This window comes from Berghia stephanieae, chromosome 6 (genome assembly GCF_034508935.2).
Source record: "Berghia stephanieae isolate SIO BIC M18660-M18661 chromosome 6, UCSD_Bste_1.3, whole genome shotgun sequence".
Classification (NCBI taxonomy): domain Eukaryota; kingdom Metazoa; phylum Mollusca; class Gastropoda; order Nudibranchia; family Aeolidiidae; genus Berghia; species Berghia stephanieae.
Window position 1 is genome coordinate 21,778,782 of NC_088365.1, and position 22,963 is coordinate 21,801,744.

Consider the following 22,963-nt stretch of genomic DNA (forward strand, 5'->3'; position numbering starts at 1 on the left):
CAAGCACTTCAAACTTGTTTCTTACTGATAGTTCAAATTTTTCTTGTATCTTCTGTTCCTCCCGGAGAATGTCTAGTTGGTATTTAGGTTTAGCCTTTGCTCTTTTGCAGATTTTCAATTTAACTCGTATGGGGCATAGCACAGGTATATGATCGCTGTTACAGTCAGCCCCCGGCATAGATTTGGCATACAAAACCGAGTTTCGGAAACGTTTGCTGATGAGTATGTAATCTATTTGGTTTCTCACTCCATCTCCAGGACTTTTCCATGTCCACTTCCTTCTATTGTGGTTTGTTGACCAAGTATTTGTGATTGTCAGATCATGTTGACGGCACCATTGAATAAGACGATCACCTCTGTCATTTTTGTCTCCCAGACCATGTGGGCCCACAATATCTTCTATTCTTTCTCGGCCCACCTTGGCATTAAAATCGCCCATGATGAGTTTTATGTCTGAAGACTTAAACTGATGCATTGCTTTATCTATTTGTTGATAGAAATTTTCCACTTCTTCATCATCGTGACTGGTGGTTGGGGCGTATATTTGTAAAATATCAAAATCAAAAGGTTTTGCTTGTAGTTTGATTGCCATTACTCTGTCTGATATGGGCCAGAATCCTTTGACTGCTCGCGCCGTTTTATTATCTAGTATAATTCCAACTCCCCTTTGGTGTTCTCCTCCTCCTGAGTATATAATTTTACAGTCATCATAATTAAGTTCTCCTGCTCCTTTCCATCTAACTTCTGATAATCCTAAAACATTGATATTCAATCTCTTCATTTCCATAACTACATTTGCTAATTTTCCTTTCTGGTACAGACTTCTTACATTCCATGTTGCTGTTCGTAATGTTTGGTGGTGCACAGTAGCTGGATGACGGTCGAGAGTCACCTGTTCACCTGCATGACTATCTCTACCGGACGAGGCTGTAATCGAGTTGCTCGAAAAACTTCCATTGACGTCGTTGACTAGATTCGCTTGGACGGACATCATGACGATCTTGGGATGATACGTCAGTGGTTTCCCGTTGCCTTCTGACGGATTTTTATCTGGTTTACTCCATAGCCTTTTGACCTCCCGGTCATAACCCACAAGGCAGTGGGAGCATTTGGCAGGTTTTAAGGCGCCTCCCATTCACCTTGATAGTCCCTTCATAGAGTATATGAGGCATTTTGTATGTGTAGCTGTGCTGCCAGACTACCCAACCTCACTCTCCACGACTATCGCCAGTTGGTCCGCGGCTTTACAGCTAACCTATAGATCAGGATCTGTAGGCCGTTCCACGATCCGCCACTGTGGACGCGCTGGGTTGGGGATGGTCGCCCCAGCTGTACCCAGATGTATATATTAACATTAATAATATAGGCAATAGATGACCAGGGATGTGTATTGTTTGTGTATTGTTTGTATATGTTTGTGTGTGTGTGTGTTTGTGTTTGTGTGTGCGCGCGCGTGTGTGTGAAAGAGATTACACAAAAATACCTTTCTCGGGAGCTTCCAAATGATTACGTATACGATAAATTTGAAAACCACATTGTTGAATCAGCTTGCAAAAAGGAGAACATTTATCTTTGTTTCACAAAAATAGGTTTAGAAATAAAAAAATTTTCTAGTAGATTGATTCTGCAAAAAATAGTGCTCAATTTTTTAAATTTAATGATAGTTTCTTTATTTTCGGTCGGTTTTCTTGATTTATATCTCATTTTTCAATTCTCAATGCGACGAGCACACTGATGTATCTCGTGTGATTCAAAAGCGTTGTTTGTTTTTTTAAATATATACTGAGAGCCCTCACTAATTAATTCCTGAGCGTTGATATGGTGACGCAGTTATTACATACAAGACCTTGCAGTCGAGTCGGCAGGGCTTTTGGGTTACACAACCACTATTTACCCATCGGTCAGCGGTACTCTTTGATGTATACAACACTCACCGCCTTTACGCAAAGCCGCCTGCCCATAAATCAAGAGATGGTTTCCTAACTGTTCACAAGCGAACTGTCAAACGAGCAATCGATGATTGGATAAGAATCTCAAGATCTCATATAATAAGGTAAGTTTTGGAGAGGTGTTATCCCCCCACCCGTCATCCGACAGAACTTTCATTGCGTTATATCATATAAGCTCCGCCTCCTCTTTCTATTCCGGAGTGACGAGATTAGACGAGAGGACGCGAGAAAAAACCGATCACGTGATCGGTAAGTCGTTCGTTCGGTGTCCGTTCGGTGAGCAACTATTCTTCTTCTTCTAGGTTCCATGCCTGGTCCAGGCTTCGGATACTGCATGAATTATCTCTCTCCATTCCTCCCTGTCTCTTGCCTTTTCAAACAGCTCTTGGATTGTTAGGCTGGTGAAGCCCTTCAGTTGGTCTATGAGTGTTTTTCTTTGTCTCCCCCGGGCGCGTTTACCAGGTATTTTTCCACAACTTGCCAGGTATTCATTCTTATCTTTCCGCTCAGAGCAACTATAACTCTGTAATAATAGGCCGGAGTGGTCGTGCGTTCGGTCCTCACCCGGGGCATTTTTTTTCTTTCTTGTTCCTTTGTTTTGTTTTGAATTGATTTTTTTCTTTTTTGTCTTTCTTTTTGTTGGCATATTTGAATCTGGCGACTCACATTCTCGGAATAAATAAATAGATGAATGTCCCTAAAGACACAATTTGCTATGGTAAGGTATTATTAACTTTCAGACAGGCATAGTATGTCTAAATAAATAGATGAATGTCCCTAAAGACACAATTTGCTATGGTAAGGTATTATTAATTTCAGACAGGCATAGTATGTCTAAATAAATAGATGAATGTCCCTCAAGACACAATTTGCTATGGTAAGGTATTATTAACTTTCAGACAGGCATAGTATGTCTAACAATTTAATTCTCTGTAACATTCAAGTGAAGAAAAAAAAGTTTTGTTTCTTTTCATGCGTCAAATAAAATAAAACTCCACTGCGAATCCATGATCTAAGACATATTATTATGTTTCTAAATTTTGATATAAAAAAATATCTCGAACGTTAGCCGCCGAACAAGTCAATGTTGCTGATGGGTCTATATGATACAATTGAATTACATACTTGGGGATCTTTGTGTATTTTCTTCATCACATACTTAATGCATCACTGCCTACTATTACCGAGGGATGATTCACACCTGGGTTGATTGGGACAATCAGTATACGAAAAGATCGTTAGAAATGGGCACATCACCTAGCAATATTATTATATTACTTCGTTCTCTTCTGGATATCCTTGTAAAAGTTATTAAAATACTGCATAATGAACATTTGTCGACAGCCTCGGTAGCGCAGTAGGTAGCGCGTCAGTCTCATAATCACATTAGGCCGGAGTCATCTGAAGGTCGTGAGTTCGATCCTCACCCGGGGCAGTTTTTGGTACATTCTTTTTCCTTTTTTTGTCTTGTACTTTTGTGTCACATTTCATCAGTTATCGTCCTTTTGTTTTGTTTTGAATTATTTATTGTTGTCTTTGTCTTTATTTCTTTTCTTGTTTGTATTTTTAATATCAATATTTGTTGACTCATATTCTCTGAAAAAAAAATGAATGAAAGTCCATAAATACAATTGTTGTTTTGGTTAGTTTAAAAAAAACAGAACAAAAACAACAGATTCTTTCTTACACTTGAATTATTCCAGACAGATTTTAAAAGGCGTTTCCAACTCGTTAGTCACGATTTTGAAACGGGACTTGAATTATTAGATAAATCAACTTTTAGTCAGTCTGAAAGCATCAATAACTAATAAAAACAGCAATTGTATTTATGGACTTTCATTTATTTTTTTCAGAGAACGCAAGTCGACAAATATCGATATTAAAAAATACAATCAAGAAAAGGAATAAAGACAAAGACAACAATAAATAATTCAAAACAAAATAAAGGAGGATAACTGATGAAATGTTGACACAAAAGGACAAGGCAAAGAAAGGAAAAGAATGTAAAAATTAACTGCCCCGGGTGAGGATCGAACTCACGACCTTCAGATGACTCCGGCCTTTTGTGATTATGAGACTGACGCGCTACCTACTGCGCTACCGAGGCTGTCGACAAACGTACAGCATTGTTGGTCACGATTCTAGACTTAAATTGATAGATGCACCCCTTTTCGTCAATTTGAAGGTACCAAAATCTAAACTTACCAAAATGTGTATTTATGGAACTTCTGTTACTTGTTTTTTTTATTCAGAGAATTTGTGTCCACAAATAGAATTTAAAATACATACATAAATAAAGACAACAACAACAACAAGATCAACAACAAAACAAAAATAAAAATCAATAAATACTTCAAAATAAAACAAAAGAGTGCTACGTGATAACGTGTTAAAGATGTCATGCATTTATCTATCTAAATTATGTAGGAGCTTTTTTCCCCCGAACATTTTTCATAAGCTCGCCTTACAAGCCAATTTTTACTGATGGTAAATTTTATACAATTCAACTAAAATGAAGTTCATTTGTGTATATTATTGTTCATATCATGCATAATACGTCACTGCTTATTCTCAGGTACTGATTCAAACCGGTGTCGATTGGGACAATAAGATTCAATAGTCTGATGTCACGTCCGCCCAGCAACGAGCAGCTTGGTTCTAAACAAAGAAAATCGGTACTTTTTATTCTTCATGCTGGCTAGAACTTTTTACGTGTCATGTGATCAGAATGTATAAAAGTCAAAACAGGATCAGATTTTTTTTCTGCTCAGGAAACACCTTTATACTCGTCGGAGAAGTATTTCATAAAGGGCGTCCGCCATTGTTAGAGTAGTCTAGAACCAGTTACTATGCGTCATTACGAGAGAAGTCACGTCACGACTGTTGAAGCCTATTATTCATACAAATATCCCTATACATGGGCATTTGGCCTGGGTATTCTTGTAGCAGTTATCAAAATACTTCATGCTGAACATTTGTCATCAGCCTCGGTAGCGCAGTAGGTAGCGCGTCAGTCTCATAATCACAGTAGGCCGGAGTCATCTGAAGGTCGTGAGTTCGATCCTCACACGGGGCATTTTTTTTTCACATTCCTTTTCCTTTCTTTATCTTGTACTTTGTGTCAACAGTTGATCAAGTATCGCTCTTTTGTATTGAATTATTTGTTGGTTTCTATTTTTGGTTTGTTATTGTTGTTGTTATTGTCTTTATTTATGTTTGTATTTAAAAATCTATTTGTGGACACAAATTTTCTGAACAAAAAAAATCCAACTAACTGAAGGTCCATAAATACATATTTTGGTAAGTTTAGTTTTTGGTACTTACAAATAGACTAAAAAGGGTGCATCTATCAATTTAAGTCCAGTTTCAATATCGTGACCAACAATGCTGTACATTTGCCATCAGCCTCGGTAGCGCAGTAGGTAGCGCGTCAGTCTCATAATCACAATAATAGGCCGGAGTCATCTGAAGGTCGTGAGTTCGATCCTCACCCGGGGCAGTTTTTTTTTACATTTCTTTTCCTTTCTTTGTCCTGTCCTTTTGTGTCATATTTCATCAGTTATCGCTCCTTTATTTTGTTTTGAATTATTTATTGTTGTCTTTGTCGTTATTTCTATTCTTGTTTGTATTTTTTAATATCGATATTTGTCGACTCACATTCTCTGGAGAAATTTTTTTAATGAAAGTCCGTAAAAACAATTGTTGTTTTAGTTGGTTATTGGTGCTTTCAGACAGACTAAAAGTTGATTTATCTAATAATTTAAGTCCCGTTTCAATATCGTGACTAACGAGTTGGAAACGCCTTTTAAAATCTGTCTGGAATAATTCAAGTGTAAGAAAGAATCTGTTGTTTTTGTTCTGTTTTTTTTGTTTGTGTTTGTGTTTGTGTGTTTTGTTGTTGTTGTTGTTGTTGTTGTTGTTGTTGTTTTTTGTTGTTGTTGTTGTTGTTGTTGTTGTGCTTTTTTTTTTGGTTTTTTTTTTGGTACTCCTGCTTCTTATAAAATAAAACTCCATTATACATGACCATTAAAGATGTCTTGCATTTATGTTTCTAAATTATGTACCTTTTTTCCCTCGAAATTTTTTAAATCTGTTACAAGCCAATTTTACTGATGGTAAATTTTATACAATTCAACACATAATACGTCACTGCTTATTCTCAGGTACTGATTCAAACCTGTGTCGATTGGGACAATTATTCATACAAATATCCTGAGACATGGGCATTTGGCCTGTGTAACCATGCATAATACGTCACTGCTTATTCTCAGGTCCCGATTCAAACCTGTGTCGATTGGGACAATTATTCATATAAATATCCTGACACTTGGGCATTTGGCCTGCGTAGAACAATTACATATTATCACCTTGTTCTCTTCTGGATATTCATGTAAAAGTTATCAAAATACTTTATGCTGAACGTTTGTCGTCGGCCTCGGTAGCGCAGTAGGTAGCGCGTCAGTCTCATAATCACATTAGGCCGGAGTCATCTGAAGGTCGTGAGTTCGATCCTCACCCGGGGCATTGGGTTTTTTTTTTACGTTCCTTTTCCATTCTTTGTCTTGTACTTTGTGTCAACAGTTGATCAAGAAACGATCTTTTGTTTTGTTTTGAACTTCTTTGTTGATTTCTATTTTTGTTTTGTTGTTTTTGTCTTTTTATGTTTGTGTTTTAAATTAAATTTGTGGACACAAATTCTCTGAAAAAAACCCCCAAATAACTGAAGGTTCATAAATACACATTTTGGTAAGTTTAGCTGTCGGTACTTTCAAATAGACTAAAAGGGGTGCATCTTTCAATTAAAGTCCAGTTCCAATATCGTGACCAACATTGCTGTGCGTTTGTCGACAGCCTCGGTAGCGCAGTAGGTAGCGCGTCAGTCTCATAATCACACAAGGCCGGAGTCATCTGAAGGTCGTGAGTTCTATCCTCACCCGGGGCATTTTTTTTTCATTCTTTTTCCTTTCTTTCCCGTGTTCTTTTGTGTCAACAGTTTATCTGTTATCGCTCCTTTATTTTGTTTGGAAATAATTCCTGTTGTCTTTGTCTTTATTTTTTTCTCTCTTGTTTGTATTTTTTAATAAAGATATTTGTCGACTCACATATTCTCTGGGGAAAAAGAAATAAATGAAAGTCCATAAATGCAATTGTTGTTTTGAATAGTTATTGGTGCTTTCAGACAGACTAAAAGTTGATGTGTCTAATATTTTTTTTAATTCAGAATTTTTTATTCTCTATTGTCTTCTGGCACTTTTCTACTCACTTCATATCTTGTTGTTACCAACATAAGTGCCTGCTCCACTCACTTTTCTGAATTAAAAAAATTCACCCCATATACCGGAGCATACTCAATGTCTCAATCGTTTCTATGTTATGTGTTTGTGTTGAGAATATTGGCTATTAAGCTTAACTGCTGGTCAAAAATAACTTCGCGATGGTGGCGCGCGAACGAGCAGGCGATCTCCAGTAGTGGGTGAGAGAAGGCTTTTGAAATATGACTTGGGTTTGATACGAATATTTTTGTGTTCGTGGATAGCTCAGACGGTGGAGCCACGCTCTCACCTGCCAGGCGGAGTTGTCGTACCAATAAGGTCGCAGGTTCAAACCCCACCACCGCCGCGAAAAATTTTTTATTCTCTATTGTCTTCTGGCACTTTTCTACTCACTTCATATCTTGTTGTGTCTAATAATTCAAGTCCCGTTTCAATATCGTGACTAAGGAGTTGGAAACGCCTTTTGAAATCTGTCTGGAATAATTCAAGTGTAAGAAAGAATCTGTTGTTTTTGTTCTGTTTTCTTTTTGTTTGTGTTTTTGTTGTTGTTGTGTTGTTTTTTTTTCGTTGTTTTTTTTTTGTACTTTTGCTTCTTATAAAATAAAACTCCAGTATACATGACTATTAAAGATGTCATGCATTTATGTATATAAATTATGTACCTTTTTCTCCTCGAACATTTTTTATAATATTATGTTCGCCTTACAAGGCAATATTACTCATGGACAATTTTATACAATTCAACTTACGTGAAGTTCATTTGTTTATATTATTCTTCATACCATAATAATAATAATAATAATAATAATAATAATAATAATAATAATAATAATAATAATAATAATAATGATGATGATAATAATAATAATAATAATAATAATAATAATAATAATAATAATAATAATAATAATAATAATAATAATAATAATAATAATAATAATAATAATGATAATAATAATAATACTTTATTGCATCCCAAAAAGGAATTTTTTTGTACAGACGTGTTATAATTTACACAATAAGATAAAAATACAATGGAAATATGATGTATATATAAAAAAAGGACCAGCTCCATAACCAGAGCTGCGCTTTATAATATGAATAATTTCAACACTGTAAAATAGTTAAAACTGTCACTATAAATTAAAAATTGAAAAGATTGCAAAACAAATAAATTAATAAATTAATATTTACATTTTTTGAAAGTAAAAATGCGAAATAATTATATAAAATGATTATTGCTTGTTGTTATAAAGCCTAATACTGGACGGCAGAAAAGATTTTTGGTGTCTCTCTGTTTTCGTTGAAATAGAGAAAGGGCGACCACTTCTTTCTGACATAATAACTGATGGTCTTAGTGGATGATACTGGTCATTTAATATTTTAGTTATTTTATTAATAAAAAATTTCTCGTATAAAAGATCTACATCGTCAACATCATTTATATAGCGTTTAATGGATTTTTAAATATTTGAATTTATTTTGTTCATTTCCACTGCTAAGCAATTGCCTCCCCAAGCTGTTATACAAAATGGCAAGACACTTTCGATTACTGCTCTATAAAATAATGTGCAGAGAGTTTTATCTATTCTAAACTGAGAGAGTTTTGGTAAAAAATATGTACGTCTGCACATCTTATGCCTAATTATTTTCAAGTGTTCATCCCACTTGAGCCTGTCATCAATTGTTACACCAAGGTATTTGTAGTGAGTAACTCGTTGGACGAATTGGTCCTTTAATTTTAACGGTTCTATCGGTTCCTTCACTCTCCTAAAGTCAATCACTAGCTCCTTTGTCTTGCTTATGTTAAGCTCTAGGTGGTGTGCATCACACCAAGACACAAATCTATCAATTTCTTGCCTATAAGCCACTTCGTTGCCATTTGTTATGAGGCCTTGAAGAGCGGTGTCATCTGCAAACTTTATTAAAGGTACACTCAGGTTTTGACTTCTACAGTCATTCGTGTATATTGTGAATAATACAGGGGACAATACACAACCTTGAGGAGCACCAGTATTTGTAGTTATACGGGAAGATATGATACGTCACTGCTTATTCTCAGGTCCTAATTCAAACAGGCGTCGATTGGGACAATTGCTCATACAAATATCCTGACACATGGGCATATGGCCTGCGTAGAACAATTACATATCACCTTGTTCTATTCTGGATATTCTTGTAGCAGTTATCAAAATACTTTATGCTGTTCATTTGTCGTCAGCCTCGGTAGCGCAGTAGGTAGCGCGTCAGTCTCATAATCACAGTAGACCGGAGTCATCTGAAGGTCGTGAGTTCGATCCTCACCCGGGGCATTTTTTTCCACATTCCTTTTCCTTTCTTTGTCTTGAACTTTGTGTCATCAGTTGATTAAGTATCTCACTTTTGTTTTTAATTATTTGTTGTTTTCTATCATTGTTATTTGTTGTCGTTGTCGTTGTCTATGTTTGCATTTTATAAAATCTATTTGTGGACATAAATTCTCTGAAAAAAACACAAACAAATAACTGAAGGTCCATAAATTCACATTTTGGTAAGTTTAATTTTTGGTACTTTCAAATTGACTTAAAAGGGTGCATCAAACAATTTAGGTCCAGTTTCAATATCGTGACCAACAATGCTGTACATTTGTCATCAGCCTCGGTAGCGCAGTAGGTAGCGTGTCTGTCTCATAATCACATTACGCCGGAGTCATCTGAAGGTCGTGAGTTCGATCCTCACCCGGGGCAGTTTTTTTTCCATTCTTTTATTCCTTTCTTTCCCGTGTCCTTTTGTGTCAACAGTTTAATCTGTTATCGTTCCTTTATTTTGTTTTGAATTATTTCCTGTTGTCTTTGTCTTTATTTCTTTTCTTGTTTGTATTTTCTAATATCAATATTTGTCGACTCACACATTCTCTGAAAACATAAATGAAAGTCCTTAAATACAATTATTGTTTTGAATAGTTATTGGTGCTTTCAGACAGACTAAAAGTTGATGTGTCTAATAATTCAAGTCCCGTTTCAATATCGTGACTAACCAGTTGGAAACGCCTTTTAAAATCTGTCTGGAATAATTCAAGTGTAAGAAAGAGTCTGTTGATTTTGTTCTGTTTTCTTTTTGTTTGTTTGTGTTTGTGTTTTTTTTTTTTTGGGTTGGTGGGGGGGGGGGTGTTGTTATTTTTAGTACTTTTGCTTCTTATAAAATAAAACTCCATTATGCATGACTATTAAAGATTTTTGTTCTGTTTTTTTTGTTTGTGCTTATTTAATTTTTTTTTCTTCTAATTTCCAAAGATGTCATGCATTTATGTATCTAAATTATATACCTTCTTTCCCTCGAACATTTATTATATGTTCGCCTTACAAGCCAATTTTACTGATGGTCAATTATAAACAATTCAACTTACATGGAGTTCCTTTGTGTATTTTGTTCATACCATGAATAATACGTCACTGCTTATTCTCAGGTACTGATTCAAACCGGCGTCGATTGGGACAATTATTCACACAAATATCCTGACACATGGCCATTTGGCCTGCGTAGCCATACATAATACGTCACTGCTTATTCTCAGGTACTGATTCAAACCGGCGTCGATTGGGACAATTATTCATATAAATATCCTGACACATGGCCATTTGGCCTGCGTAGCCATACATAATACTCACTGCTTATTCTCAGGTACTGATTCAAACCGGCGTCGATTGGGACAATTATTCACACAAATATCCTGACACATGGCCATTTGGCCTGCGTAGAACAATCACATATTTATCACCTTGTCCTCGTCCAAATATTCTTGTAGCAGTTATCTAAATACTTCATGCTGTACATTTATCATCAGCCTCGGTAGCGCAGTAGGTAGCGCGTCAGTCTCATAATCACAGTAGGCCGGAGTCATCTGAAGGTCGTGAGTTCGATCCTCACCCGGGGCAGTTTTTTTTTTACATTCCTCTTTCTTTCTTTGTCTTGTACTTTTGTGTCAACAGTTGATCAAGTATCGCTCTTTTGTTTTGTTTTGAATTATTTGTTGGTTTCTATTTTTGTTCTGTTGTTGTTATTGTTGTTATTGTCTTTATTTATGTTTGTACTTTAAATTCTATTTGTGTAGATACACAAATTCTCTGAATAAAACAAACCCAAATAACTGAAGGTCCATAAATACACATTTTGGTAAGTTTACATTTTGTTACTTACAAATAGACTAAAAGGGGTGCATCTAACATTTTAAGTCAAGTTTCAATATCGTGACCAACAACGCTGTACATTTGTTGACAGCCTCGGTAGCGCAGTAGGAAGCGCGTCAGTCTCATAATCACACAAGACCGGAGTCATCTGAAGGTCGTGAGTTCGATCCTCACCCGGGGCAGTTTTTTTACATTTCTTTTCCTTTCTTTGGACCTTCAGTTATTTGTTTTTTATTCAGAGAATTTGTGTCCACAAAAAGATTTTAAAATACATACAAGACAACAACAGCAACAAAACAAAAATAAAAATCAATAGATAGTTCGAAGATGACGTCACACAGGCCTTTGTTATTGTTTTTGCCATCCGCGTTTGTGAGTGTCCACGCAATGATTAACAGACTTAAAGTTCATGTTAACAGGTTTATGTTTCCTTATATTCGATGGCAATGTTATCTTGCCATGCATACTATCTATAATATCAATAAAACAAAAGTCTGATACGGTTAAGATGCATGCTTATCTCAAATATGGACTTTTTATCCCTAGTACATTTTTTTATAATATGTTCGCCATGCGTCATCAGGAAGGAAGTGACGTTACGGCTGTTGAAGAGTATTGCTGATTTGCATCCTTCAATAATGCATATATATCTAGATAGATAATTTTCATTCCGTATTAAATTCAAATGCGGGTCAAAAAAAAAATAATTTAGAAAATTAAAAAATTGAGATTTATTTATATAGCGCAAAGCGCTTTACAAGAGGTCCCTGGTCAACAGCAACTTTTAACATGTAAGACGGGACATGACGCCTGTTAGACGATATTACAATTTTTCGGACAAAGACAACGCTGTTAACGGCCAGGTACTCATTTTACACCTGAGTACGGTGAGAGAATGTGAGTAAAGAGCCTTTTCCAAGGACTCAACTATGCGCCGAGCGCGAGGCTCGAAACCAGGACCTTCCGATCCGAAAGCGAGTGTCATACCACTGGACCACATAGCCGCACAAAAACGGGATTTCAAAAATTGTGCTTAAAGTATTTTACAAGGGACTTCAACCTAACAGAAACCCTTGTCGTGTAGGACAAAACATGACGCCTATATTGCAGGATTTGAACCACGGTCATTCAGGCCACAAGCCAAGTGACATGCCACTGAGCGTAGCCATCGTAAAGTTATAGCCTGACACTGACCAAAAATGACGTCAAAATGTCAGTCTTTGACCACAAAAGAAAACAAATCGTGAGTTGTATTCAATAGTTCAACCAATGAAATAACTTGTTTCCAGGAGATAATATACTAACGACAACTTACTAGACGCGACACAAACCTTAAAAATGACGTCAAACTGCCTGTCCTTGAGGGTTCTAGTGTGGCCTTCGCTATGTTAACTGTTAACGATGGCTACGCACTGAGCCACAAAACGGCACTTATATTCATCCATTCATTTAATCAATCATTCAATGGCTTAAAACAGAAGTAACCGGTTATCCTTCGAATTTAAGGATCGCATTAAAGAATTTGATTGTTTCTTTCATAGCCAGCCTCGGTAGCGCAGTAGGTAGCGCGTCAGTCTCATAATCACACAAGACCCGAGCGATCTGAAGGTCGTGAGTTCGATCCTCACCCGGGGCAGCATTTTTTTGTTCTCCTTCCATCCAGTTTTGATTTGTAATACCGTGGTTCTTATCAACGTTCTCGTCTTTTCCTTACTTCTTTTCTCCCTTTCTTTATCTTTTCTTTCTTTCTTCTACTTTTTTTTTTGCCATCACATTCTTGGATGACATCATACTACGGATTATCTTTTCTTCAATTGCCTCCATATGGACTGGCCGTGGAAGATGGTGAATGAAGTACCGTGAATAATATAAAATAATAATAATAATAATATATAATAATAATAATAATATAATAATAATAATAATATAATAATAATAATAATATAATAATAAATAATAATAATAATAATAGATAATAATAATAATAATAATAATAATAATAATAATAATAATAATATAATAATAATAATAATAATAATAATAATAATAATATAATAATAATAATATAATAATAATAATAATAATCATAATAAATGAGGACCGCGCTAAAATCCCATTTGAAGTAAAGCAAGACGGGGAATATTTTATTAGAACGTTTATATTTATTCTATTTATTTAATTTATTCCAAGTCATAGAAGCGATCGGCCGTAAAATTGTTCAAATAAATTCTAGCGGTCAGCGTTGCCATAACCTTCATTTGTGTGTTTGTACAATTATTATTGTTGTTCGTCTGTCAGAACTGGTGTAACGCATCCAATCACTGTACACATCCACATTTCTTTGCACATTCATCCAATCGTGAAGTCCCATGATTGAGAGTTTTTGCCAAGATGCGTTCGCTTATCAGCATTAGACCGTGGCCTTCGTAAAGTTATGGCCTGATACTGACCAAAAAATGACGTCAAAATGCCAGTCTTTTGCCACAAAAGAAAACAAATCGTGAGTTGTATTCAATAGTTCAACCAATGAAATAACTTGTTTCCATGGGCTCTACTAACAACAACTCACAAGGCGGTGCGAAAACCAAATAATGACGTCAAACTGCCAGTCTTTTTGGGTTTCAAGTTTCAGTATCAGGCTATAATATTATAACGATGGCTACGACCAGACAGGCAAATAAATATGCATGCATACCGGTTCACATGAAAAGCCAACTAATTATAATTAGTCTAGCTTATGTAGGGTCACGGAAACTCCTCAATAAATACATTGTCTTGTATCAAAGATTCTCACGCGTCATCATTGTCCTCCTAAAGTATTACGTCGTCCAATTACAAAACGCATTTTAAAAATTTTGCGCACACAAACTTTTACTTCAAATAATGATTTTGACAGATGAACATAACCCCTACCTTGTCCAAAAAAAGAGTCTCAAATCTGAGAATATATATATTTTTTTTTTGGAAGTCGCGAGTTCGAGATTTTAAAAAGTTGGCGCCCATCACACGGGGCAAAAGGCTTTTTGAAAAATAAAAGTAGGTTTTGTTACAGTGGTACTTATATGTAGGTCATGTAGTTCGGTCACAGATAATGGTATCCTGCAAGGTTATCACTATTACGGTTGATGTGTGTCTTTTTAAGTTGAGTTGTTAACACACCGCCTCTTACATAATAACAGTAACAATATCTACAACACATTATCTATTACGAGGTCTTTTCAGTTGAATATCGGTCCTATTTGAAGGTGTGTTACTTAAGAATTCATAGTCTCCAAATTTGAAAATAAGGTAGTATTAAATACATTCCTTTATAAGTAGGTATGTCTTTGTCATTGACATATTATACGAGTTTACTGTCGTCGTGAAATTGGCTTACATTCTATTATGATTTACAATTATCAGCATAGGAAATAGCGTTGCTGACAGAGAGAAAAACAAATACAATAATATAAGAAGGTAGCATTAGTGTTTAGTGTTCAGCAATGATGGATAATATTATTATTGAGTGTCGGATGTTACTCTTAAAATTATGTTTTTTTCTCTCCATAGATCTTTAAAAAAAAGATTTACTCGTATCACCTTAACACACACACACACACACACACACACACACACACACACGCACAGTGGTCAATACGTTTTTGCCAAAACTAATGTATAGATAAAACTTAAAAGTGATAGATAGGCCCCTTGCGAGTCTCCTCGCTAAAATAACCATTGAACACAGCGATGCATTCCGATTCTTTAATTCTATATAGGCGACCTTTGATTTTACTCTGACCTAATACAATTTTAAACCATCTAATCCAGGATAACAGTAACGACGATGGTACCCCGGCTTCACTGAAGCCAGAGTCGCATCACTTTTAAAGATTTCTTGGTGAATAAGGTCGGGTATTCAATGGGCATGATCTATATTAACTTTCCATGTGCTCGAGGTCATTGGTCACATTGCAAAATGTACTCAAAATGACCCACTTGATGAAAAGTGTTCACAGCTTTTTAAATATCTAACATCACGATTGGTCGTTTGATTCAGCTTGACACATGGGTATGTTTATAACATTTGTAAACAAAACAGCGTGTTTACATTTGTTAAGAAATATCCAATCGTTGGACAGCAACAAATCATGTGATTGATGACCTGGTTGGACGAAAACATGAATATAGATCGCTCCCATTAACCCTCTCCTTACCACCCATTTGAAAATCGTCACATTTGTTACGATGCAACCGTCACTTTTTAATTCTAAATTTAATTTCTTTTTGCTATAGCTATTTTTAAAAAAAACTTGACATTCTATAATATGGTTCATTTTGTCGAGCAATATCATGTATAAAATGTGCTTGTTGCTTTTCTGTTTGAGTTAGAAATGTCTGTTTTTGTGTTTGGTGGGTGTGAAGTTTTGGGAAAAATTCTGAAAATGGCTGGTAAGGAGAGGGTTAAAGCGAAAAATCAAAGGATGACTTATGTTTTAAAAATTATTCTGTTTCATATTCTGGCAGTTTAAGTAACACACAATAAAATGACGTCTGCGATTCGGCGTTTGTATTTTGCCTCCAATCTCACACCCGATTTGGGGCTTTTGTTACCCAAGGCCCTTGACGAAGCTGGATTTGGACAAATCATCTCTGTGGAAGAACTCACTTTCCAGGGATCTTGGGGTGAGTAAGAAATTGAAATTCCCTTTATTCGTCCCATGGGCGAAATTTGTCTCTAGGGTCTATTCCATGGGAAGACTGGAATAACTCAGGCGTCAGCCACACGGCGCAGCGGCGGGTGATCGAACCGTGGCCTTCGTAAAGTTATGGCCTGACACTGACCAAAAAATGACGTCAAAAGGCCAGTCTTTTGCCACAAAAGAAAACAAATCGTGAGTTGTAGTTGTATTCAATAGTTCAACCAATGAAATAACTTGTTTACATGAGCTCTACTAACGACAACTCACTAGACGGTGCAAAAACCAAATAATGACGTCAAATTGTCAGTCCTTTTGGATTTCAGTATCAGGCTATAACATGACGATGGCTACGATCGAACTCGGTACCTTTTGAGTACGAAGCAAAGAACCATACCGCTAAGCCATGCTGCCCCTAAGTGATATGTATTAAGCACTGCTATTTATTTACACATTGTGCTCCGACACTTCAAAGACAAAAGCAAAATTCTTCTTGAGTTCATAAACATGCTCTTATCTAAGATTCCAAAATATGGTCCTGTCTGAGCATCTCCAGTGACACATTCATCTCATGACAGAAACAGACATCATACATCGTTCTTGGGAAATGATGAGGCCAGTGGGATCGTATATTATTATACCGGTTTTTATCATCGTGAGACTACTTTATAATTACATGTTATATGAAAACGGATCGCTATCCTCTGGACAAGACAGAGTCGTGTTAAACACGAAGTACTTTTTTGTTGGGCCTAGTTTACTGGCTAGAAAAGTACGGAGTTGGAAAGAAGAAGAAAAAGAAGAAGAAGAAGAAGAAGAAGAAGAAGAAGAAGAAGAAGAAGAAGAAGAAGAAGAAGAATATTAGTATGTGAGTAGTCATTAAAACATCATGGAACCTAAGCATACCCCACGAATTCAGGAAATTACTATGCGAAAAATGGCCTTTTGGCATTTGTACGAGTATAAAACCACGAGCATTCTGTTGAGAGTTTTTGTAACAGAATATCCTGAGCTCAAGAACTTGCCATAACTTGATGCTGCCGTACTGGAAAAACCCATATTTGAAAATTTGGCCAGAAAACTCGTCCTTCAAATAATATCAACATCGATCGATTTAAATGACCTTCATCTTGGGGAAAAAAACCCTCAAGATGAGGGTCATTTAAATCGATCGATATTTTTTGAAGGACGAGTTTTCTGACCAAATTTTAAAATATGGGTTTTTCCAGACTCCGGCAGTTTGGTGGAAGGCACTTGTATCAATAATTTTGGTTACCATGAAAAATCCCTGGGTTGTCAATATGGAACAAGAATACAATCCTTTTTTGAATTTCATCAGAAGGGTCGGGGAAAAAATATCAACTGCATCTAGAAGCAAGCAATTGCTACCGTCCTTTTAACCCTCTCCTTAACACCTACATACATCAAAATCGTCACATTTGTTACGACACAAAATACATTTTTCCTATTCAGATTTATTATTTACATCACAAACTTTGAAGAATGATCTTTGTTTAATTAATAAGAACATAAAGTTGTTTTGGAGAGAGATTGTTTGAGTTTTAAAAATCAATTTTTCTGCTGGGTAAGCCTGCGATTTTTGGAAAAATACTGAAAATGGTCGGTAAGGAGGGAGTTAATCTATAGAAACTTGAATAACTTTGGATCCATAGACATGGTTATGCCTGGAGGACTGAGTTCAGAGGGGTTTGACAACTCAGAATGCATCACCTCATTGCCAAACAAATGCAATAGCTGATGCCGTTTTTACCCACTTTTTAAAATTTTGCATTTTCTTGTATTTTTTCTTTCGAATTTGCGTGTTTTGTACAAAACTGCGAACAGAATAGATAGATACACCTTTTCATACTAATTTGTCACTTTTTGACATCTTTTCTAAGTTTGAGCCATCTACGAGAATAATTCTAATACAATGAGTGCACAGATAAGACTATTCCTTCTGAATAACAATAATATTTTCGCTGGTTTCCAAATCATCTCCAATATAAATCACATCATCATCATCACCATCATCATCATCATCATCATCATCATCATCATCATCATCATCATCATCATCATCATCATCTACATTTCCCTACAAAATCATGGCCATCAACTGTTCTTTACGTCATCTTTAAATCACCAGGAAAAGTAGAATTAAGTAATTCGTCTTTGGAGAAGATTCCCCAGGTAGAATATCTCATGGCTGACCCGGACATCATAGCCTTGGTTTTCCAACACCCAGCATGCAGTCTCGTTTGGGCTCAAAGTACCAATGCTGGTAAGTTTAAACTTGAGCTTTTTATATAGCGCAATATCCACTAAATGTGCTCCAATCGCTTTACAAATGGTCTCTGACCAAGAGCAACATGTAACACTTAGAACAAGACATGACGCCAGTTAGGCGATATTATAATTTTTTTTTTTGACAGAGACAACGCTGTTAACGGCTAGGTACTCATTTTACACATGAGTACGATGAGAGAATGTGAGTTAATAGTCTTTACCAAGGACTCAACTATGCGCCAAGTGAGGCTCGAACCCAGGACCTTCCGATCCGAAAGCGAGTGTCATACCACAAGACCACATAGCCCCCCCCCCCCCCCCCCCCATTTTTACGTTTTAAAAACATATGTGCCGTTTTTTACCGTGATGTCATACCCAATTTTCTACATCATGTTATCTACTGACTGGGTTATATTTTTCTTTTGTAGCCTATATTTTGCTGTTGTCTTGTTCGTAAACCATCGGTTTCCTATAGAATCCATTAACAACCAAAACGAAAGCTGAGACTATTTTAAACCTCTGGAATGTCATTTTCTGAATATTATTGAAGCTAAAGTTAAATGTGACAATCACGTATTACGTGGTGAATCAGATGAAGAGAATTAACCCTCTCCTTACCGGCCATTTCCCGAATTGTCCCCAAAACTTCACACCCAACCTAATAAAAATAGATTTATTTCACTCAAACACAAGATCCATTAGTTCTTGCTATACATATTTTTCTCTTTGCTAAATGAACTCTTCAACACAGTGTTAATATACTTTAACTATAGCAAACATTTTGTTCAAATATTACGATGTACAAAAGCAATTAGAACGAGAAAAATGTTGGCTGCATCGTAACGAATGTGATGATTTTCCTGTGGGTGGTAAGGAGGGGGTTAAGTTAATATTAGAAATGATGAGAAATGAGAATATTATAGCTTTTATTTCAGCTAGGAAAATATATTCTATTACTTGATGGAGGCATCTAGTTTTGTAATTCAAATTTTATCATTTGAATTTGACTATAGATAGTATGCGCTTGGCTAAGAAGCTCACAACATTGCCATCCGGAAGTATAACGGACCAACACACAAAACTATGTGTAACCTTAAACGTTGATCGTCTAGTTAATACAGTTTAGTGAGAATTACTCATAAACGCGGATGGCAGAAAACAATAACAAAGACCCGAGTGACGTCAACTTTATTCTATCTATAGCCAGTTAACTGCCGTCTCTGGAAAGACACATTTTTTTCAAATTTGGCCAGAAAACTTGTCCTTCAAATTTGATCGATTTATATGACCCTCATCTTGGCAAAAACTCTCAATCTTGTGGCTTCGCGAGGTCCCCGATTTGAGAGTATTGGCAAGATGAGGGTTCAAAGATATTATTGCACATTTTTATCAGTAACCTTTTTTGTTGTTGACACGAATTGCCATCGTCTTATTTACAATTCTAATCACAGACTCTGGACTTTAACCATCTAGACAACATATTATTATTTACACAGCAGAAATTCCTACATAACAGTATTTATTTATTTAACCAGTTAACTGCCATACTCTGGAAAGTCACAAATAGATAGAATGAAGTTGGCCTCACTCAAGTCTTTGTTATTGTTTTTTGCCAACCATGTTTATGAGTAATTCTCAATAAACTGTATTAACCAGACTATAAAAATTCATGGTTACACATAGTTTTGCAGGGTGGTACGTTATACTTCCGGATAGCACCCTATTGTGCGTAGACAAACTATACTTTGTCCTCCTCAGGTGTGGACATATTTTTTCGCCGGACGGAAAAAATACAGGTGGGTTGGATGAGTCTGTTCATCATCATCATCACCATCATCATCATCATCATCATCATCATCATCATCATCATCATCATCATCATCATCATCATCGTCATCATCATCATCATCATCATCATCATCATCACCATCATCATCATCATCATCATCATCATCATGATCATCATCATCATCATCATCATCATCATCATCATTGTCATCAAAGTCAACAACAACATCATCATTATAATCGAATCTTCTTTATTATAGTTTTACTTTTCAGTATTTTTCTTCGTCATTCATCCGTATGAAATTCATGAAAGTAGCATGTACAAGAAGATAACCAAAACAGTTAAATCACAATGCTAATATATATATATATGCTCAGATCATATTCTTAGAGAAATGTAAAGGTGTACTGATGTTCATAGCTACCATGAAACTCCCAGCAAATTGAAATCCGGACGAAAAGCTCGTATGCAGAAATGGCACAAACTCTAAGAGTCGCCTTGAAAAATCCGGTGCTTTTAACTCACTCAACCCTAACACCGACTATATCCGTAGTTTACCCGGGTTACTTTTACCCCATGACATTTTTCTGAGACATATTATAGGCTTAGTATCAAAGCTAATGTTTTTAGTTTTTGCATGTTAATGGTAATTGAATATAACGCTCTTTGTACATACTCATTTTAATACATTTTTTCCAATTTTGAAAAGTAGCGAAAATCTCTAGGATTGAGTGAGTTAAGCGTCATTGAATTTTTTAAAAAGGCTTTTAACTCTAAGATCTGAAACCCACATATGCGGGTTTCAGATCTTAGAGTTAAAAGCCTTTTTTAAAAATTCAATGACGCTTAACTCACTCAATCCTAGAGATTTTCACTACTTTTAACAACCACTGTCGGACTCTGGAAAACCATGTATTTAAAACTTTGGTCAGAAAACTATTTCTTCAAATATCGATCGATTTAAAAACCCCATTTTGGCAAAAACTCTCAAACCGTTTTTGCCAAGATGCGGGGTTTTTTTTTAATCGATCGATATTTGAAGAACGAGTTTTCTGGCCAAATTTTCAATACGTAGTTTTCCAGAGTACGATAGTTAAATGGTAAATAACCACAGGAAAATACGTAATCAACTTGGTAAGAAGGTCCTTGTATGAGGACATAGGTTTTCGAGTATCCAGTCTTCTATGGTGGTTGAGGTTTCCGAGTATCCAGTCTTCTATGGTGGTTGAGGTTTTCGAGTATCCAGTCTTCTATGGTGATTGAGGTTTTCGAGTATCCAGTCTTCTATGGTGGTTGAGGTTTTCGAGTATCCAGTCTTCTATGGTGGTTGAGGTTTTCGAATATCCAGTCTTCTATGGTGGTTGAGGTTTTCGAGTATCCAGTCTTCTGTGGTGGTTGAGGTTTTCGAGTATCCAGTCTTCTATGGTGGTTGAGGTTTTCGAGTATCCAGTCTTCTATGGTGGTTGAGGTTTTCGAGTATCCAGTCTTCTATGGTGGTTGAGGTTTTCGAGTATCCAGTCTTCTATGGTGGTTGAGGTTTTCGAGTATCCAGTCTTCTATGGTGGTTGAGGTTTTCGAGTATCCAGTCTTCTATGGTGGTTGAGGTTTTCGAGTATCCAGTCTTCTATGGTGGTTGAGGTTTTCGAGTATCCAGTCTTCTATGGTGGTTGAGGTTTTCGAGTATCCAGTCTTCTATGGTGGTTGAGGTTTTCGAGTATCCGGTCTTCTATGGTGGTTGAGGTTTTCGAGTATCCAGTATTCTATGGTGGTTGAGGTTTTCGAGTATCCGGTCTTCTATGGTGGTTGAGGTTTTCGAGTATCCAGTCTTCTATGGTGGTTGAGGTTTTCGAGTATCCAGTCTTCTATGGTGGTTGAGGTTTTCGAGTATCCAGTCTTCTATGGTGGTTGAGGTTTTCGAGTATCCAGTCTTCTATGGTGGTTGAGGTTTTCGAGTATCCAGTCTTCTATGGTGGTTGAGGTTTTCGAGTATCCAGTCTTCTATGGTGGTTGAGGTTTTCGAGTATCCAGTCTTCTATGGTGGTTGAGTTTTCGAGTATCCAGTCTTCTATGTGGTTGAGGTTTTCGAGTATCCAGTCTTCTATGGTGGTTGAGGTTTTCGAGTATCCAGTCTTCTATGGTGTTGAGGTTTTCGAGTATCCAGTCTTCTATGGTGGTTGAGGTTTTCGAGTATCCAGTCTTCTATGGTGGTTGAGGTTTTCGAGTATCCAGTCTTCTATGGTGGTTGAGGTTTTCGAGTATCCAGTCTTCTATGGTGGTTGAGGTTTTCGAGTATCCAGTCTTCTATGGTGGTTGAGGTTTTCGAGTATCCAGTCTTCTATGGTGGTTGAGGTTTTCGAGTATCCGGTCTTCTATGGTGGTTGAGGTTTTCGAGTATCCAGTATTCTATGGTGGTTGAGGTTTTCGAGTATCCGGTCTTCTATGGTGTTGAGGTTTTCGAGTATCCAGTCTTCTATGGTGGTTGAGGTTTTCGAGTATCCAGTCTTCTATGGTGGTTGAGGTTTTCGAGTATCCAGTCTTCTATGGTGGTTGAGGTTTTCGAGTATCCAGTCTTCTATGGTGGTTGAGGTTTTCGAGTATCCAGTCTTCTATGGTGGTTGAGGTTTTCGAGTATCCAGTCTTCTATGGTGGTTGAGGTTTTCGAGTATCCGGTCTTCTATGGTGGTTGAGGTTTTCGAGTATCCAGTCTTCTATGGTGGTTGAGGTTTTCGAGTATCCGGTCTTCTATGGTGGTTGAGGTTTTCGAGTATCCAGTCTTCTATGGTGGTTGAGGTTTTCGAGTATCCAGTCTTCTATGGTG

At 36.5% G+C, this 22,963-nt stretch overlaps 11 non-coding genes across 11 annotated transcripts; 10 read left to right on the top strand and 1 right to left on the bottom strand.

Moving 5' to 3' along the window:
* The first annotated feature begins 3,292 nt into the window (after positions 1–3,292).
* Positions 3,293–3,384, top strand: Trnam-cau (transfer RNA methionine (anticodon CAU)). The gene is given in 2 exon segments: positions 3,293–3,329; positions 3,349–3,384. It is a non-coding gene; the product is annotated as a tRNA-Met (tRNA).
* Positions 3,385–3,964: 580 nt separating this feature from the next.
* Positions 3,965–4,056, bottom strand: Trnam-cau (transfer RNA methionine (anticodon CAU)). The gene is given in 2 exon segments: positions 3,965–4,000; positions 4,020–4,056. It is a non-coding gene; the product is annotated as a tRNA-Met (tRNA).
* Positions 4,057–4,933: 877 nt separating this feature from the next.
* On the top strand, positions 4,934–5,025 carry Trnam-cau (transfer RNA methionine (anticodon CAU)). Its single transcript is given in 2 exon segments — positions 4,934–4,970; positions 4,990–5,025. It is a non-coding gene; the product is annotated as a tRNA-Met (tRNA).
* Positions 5,026–5,353: 328 nt separating this feature from the next.
* Trnam-cau (transfer RNA methionine (anticodon CAU)) lies at positions 5,354–5,448 on the top strand. Its single transcript has 2 exons — positions 5,354–5,390; positions 5,413–5,448. It is a non-coding gene; the product is annotated as a tRNA-Met (tRNA).
* A 933-nt stretch (positions 5,449–6,381) lies between these two features.
* Positions 6,382–6,473, top strand: Trnam-cau (transfer RNA methionine (anticodon CAU)). The gene is given in 2 exon segments: positions 6,382–6,418; positions 6,438–6,473. It is a non-coding gene; the product is annotated as a tRNA-Met (tRNA).
* Positions 6,474–6,799: 326 nt separating this feature from the next.
* On the top strand, positions 6,800–6,891 carry Trnam-cau (transfer RNA methionine (anticodon CAU)). Its single transcript is given in 2 exon segments — positions 6,800–6,836; positions 6,856–6,891. It is a non-coding gene; the product is annotated as a tRNA-Met (tRNA).
* A 2,551-nt stretch (positions 6,892–9,442) lies between these two features.
* On the top strand, positions 9,443–9,534 carry Trnam-cau (transfer RNA methionine (anticodon CAU)). The gene is given in 2 exon segments: positions 9,443–9,479; positions 9,499–9,534. It is a non-coding gene; the product is annotated as a tRNA-Met (tRNA).
* A 322-nt stretch (positions 9,535–9,856) lies between these two features.
* Positions 9,857–9,948, top strand: Trnam-cau (transfer RNA methionine (anticodon CAU)). Its single transcript is given in 2 exon segments — positions 9,857–9,893; positions 9,913–9,948. It is a non-coding gene; the product is annotated as a tRNA-Met (tRNA).
* A 1,096-nt stretch (positions 9,949–11,044) lies between these two features.
* Positions 11,045–11,136, top strand: Trnam-cau (transfer RNA methionine (anticodon CAU)). Its single transcript is given in 2 exon segments — positions 11,045–11,081; positions 11,101–11,136. It is a non-coding gene; the product is annotated as a tRNA-Met (tRNA).
* Positions 11,137–11,478: 342 nt separating this feature from the next.
* On the top strand, positions 11,479–11,570 carry Trnam-cau (transfer RNA methionine (anticodon CAU)). Its single transcript is given in 2 exon segments — positions 11,479–11,515; positions 11,535–11,570. It is a non-coding gene; the product is annotated as a tRNA-Met (tRNA).
* A 1,362-nt stretch (positions 11,571–12,932) lies between these two features.
* Trnam-cau (transfer RNA methionine (anticodon CAU)) lies at positions 12,933–13,024 on the top strand. The gene is given in 2 exon segments: positions 12,933–12,969; positions 12,989–13,024. It is a non-coding gene; the product is annotated as a tRNA-Met (tRNA).
* The last annotated feature ends 9,939 nt before the right edge of the window (positions 13,025–22,963 follow it).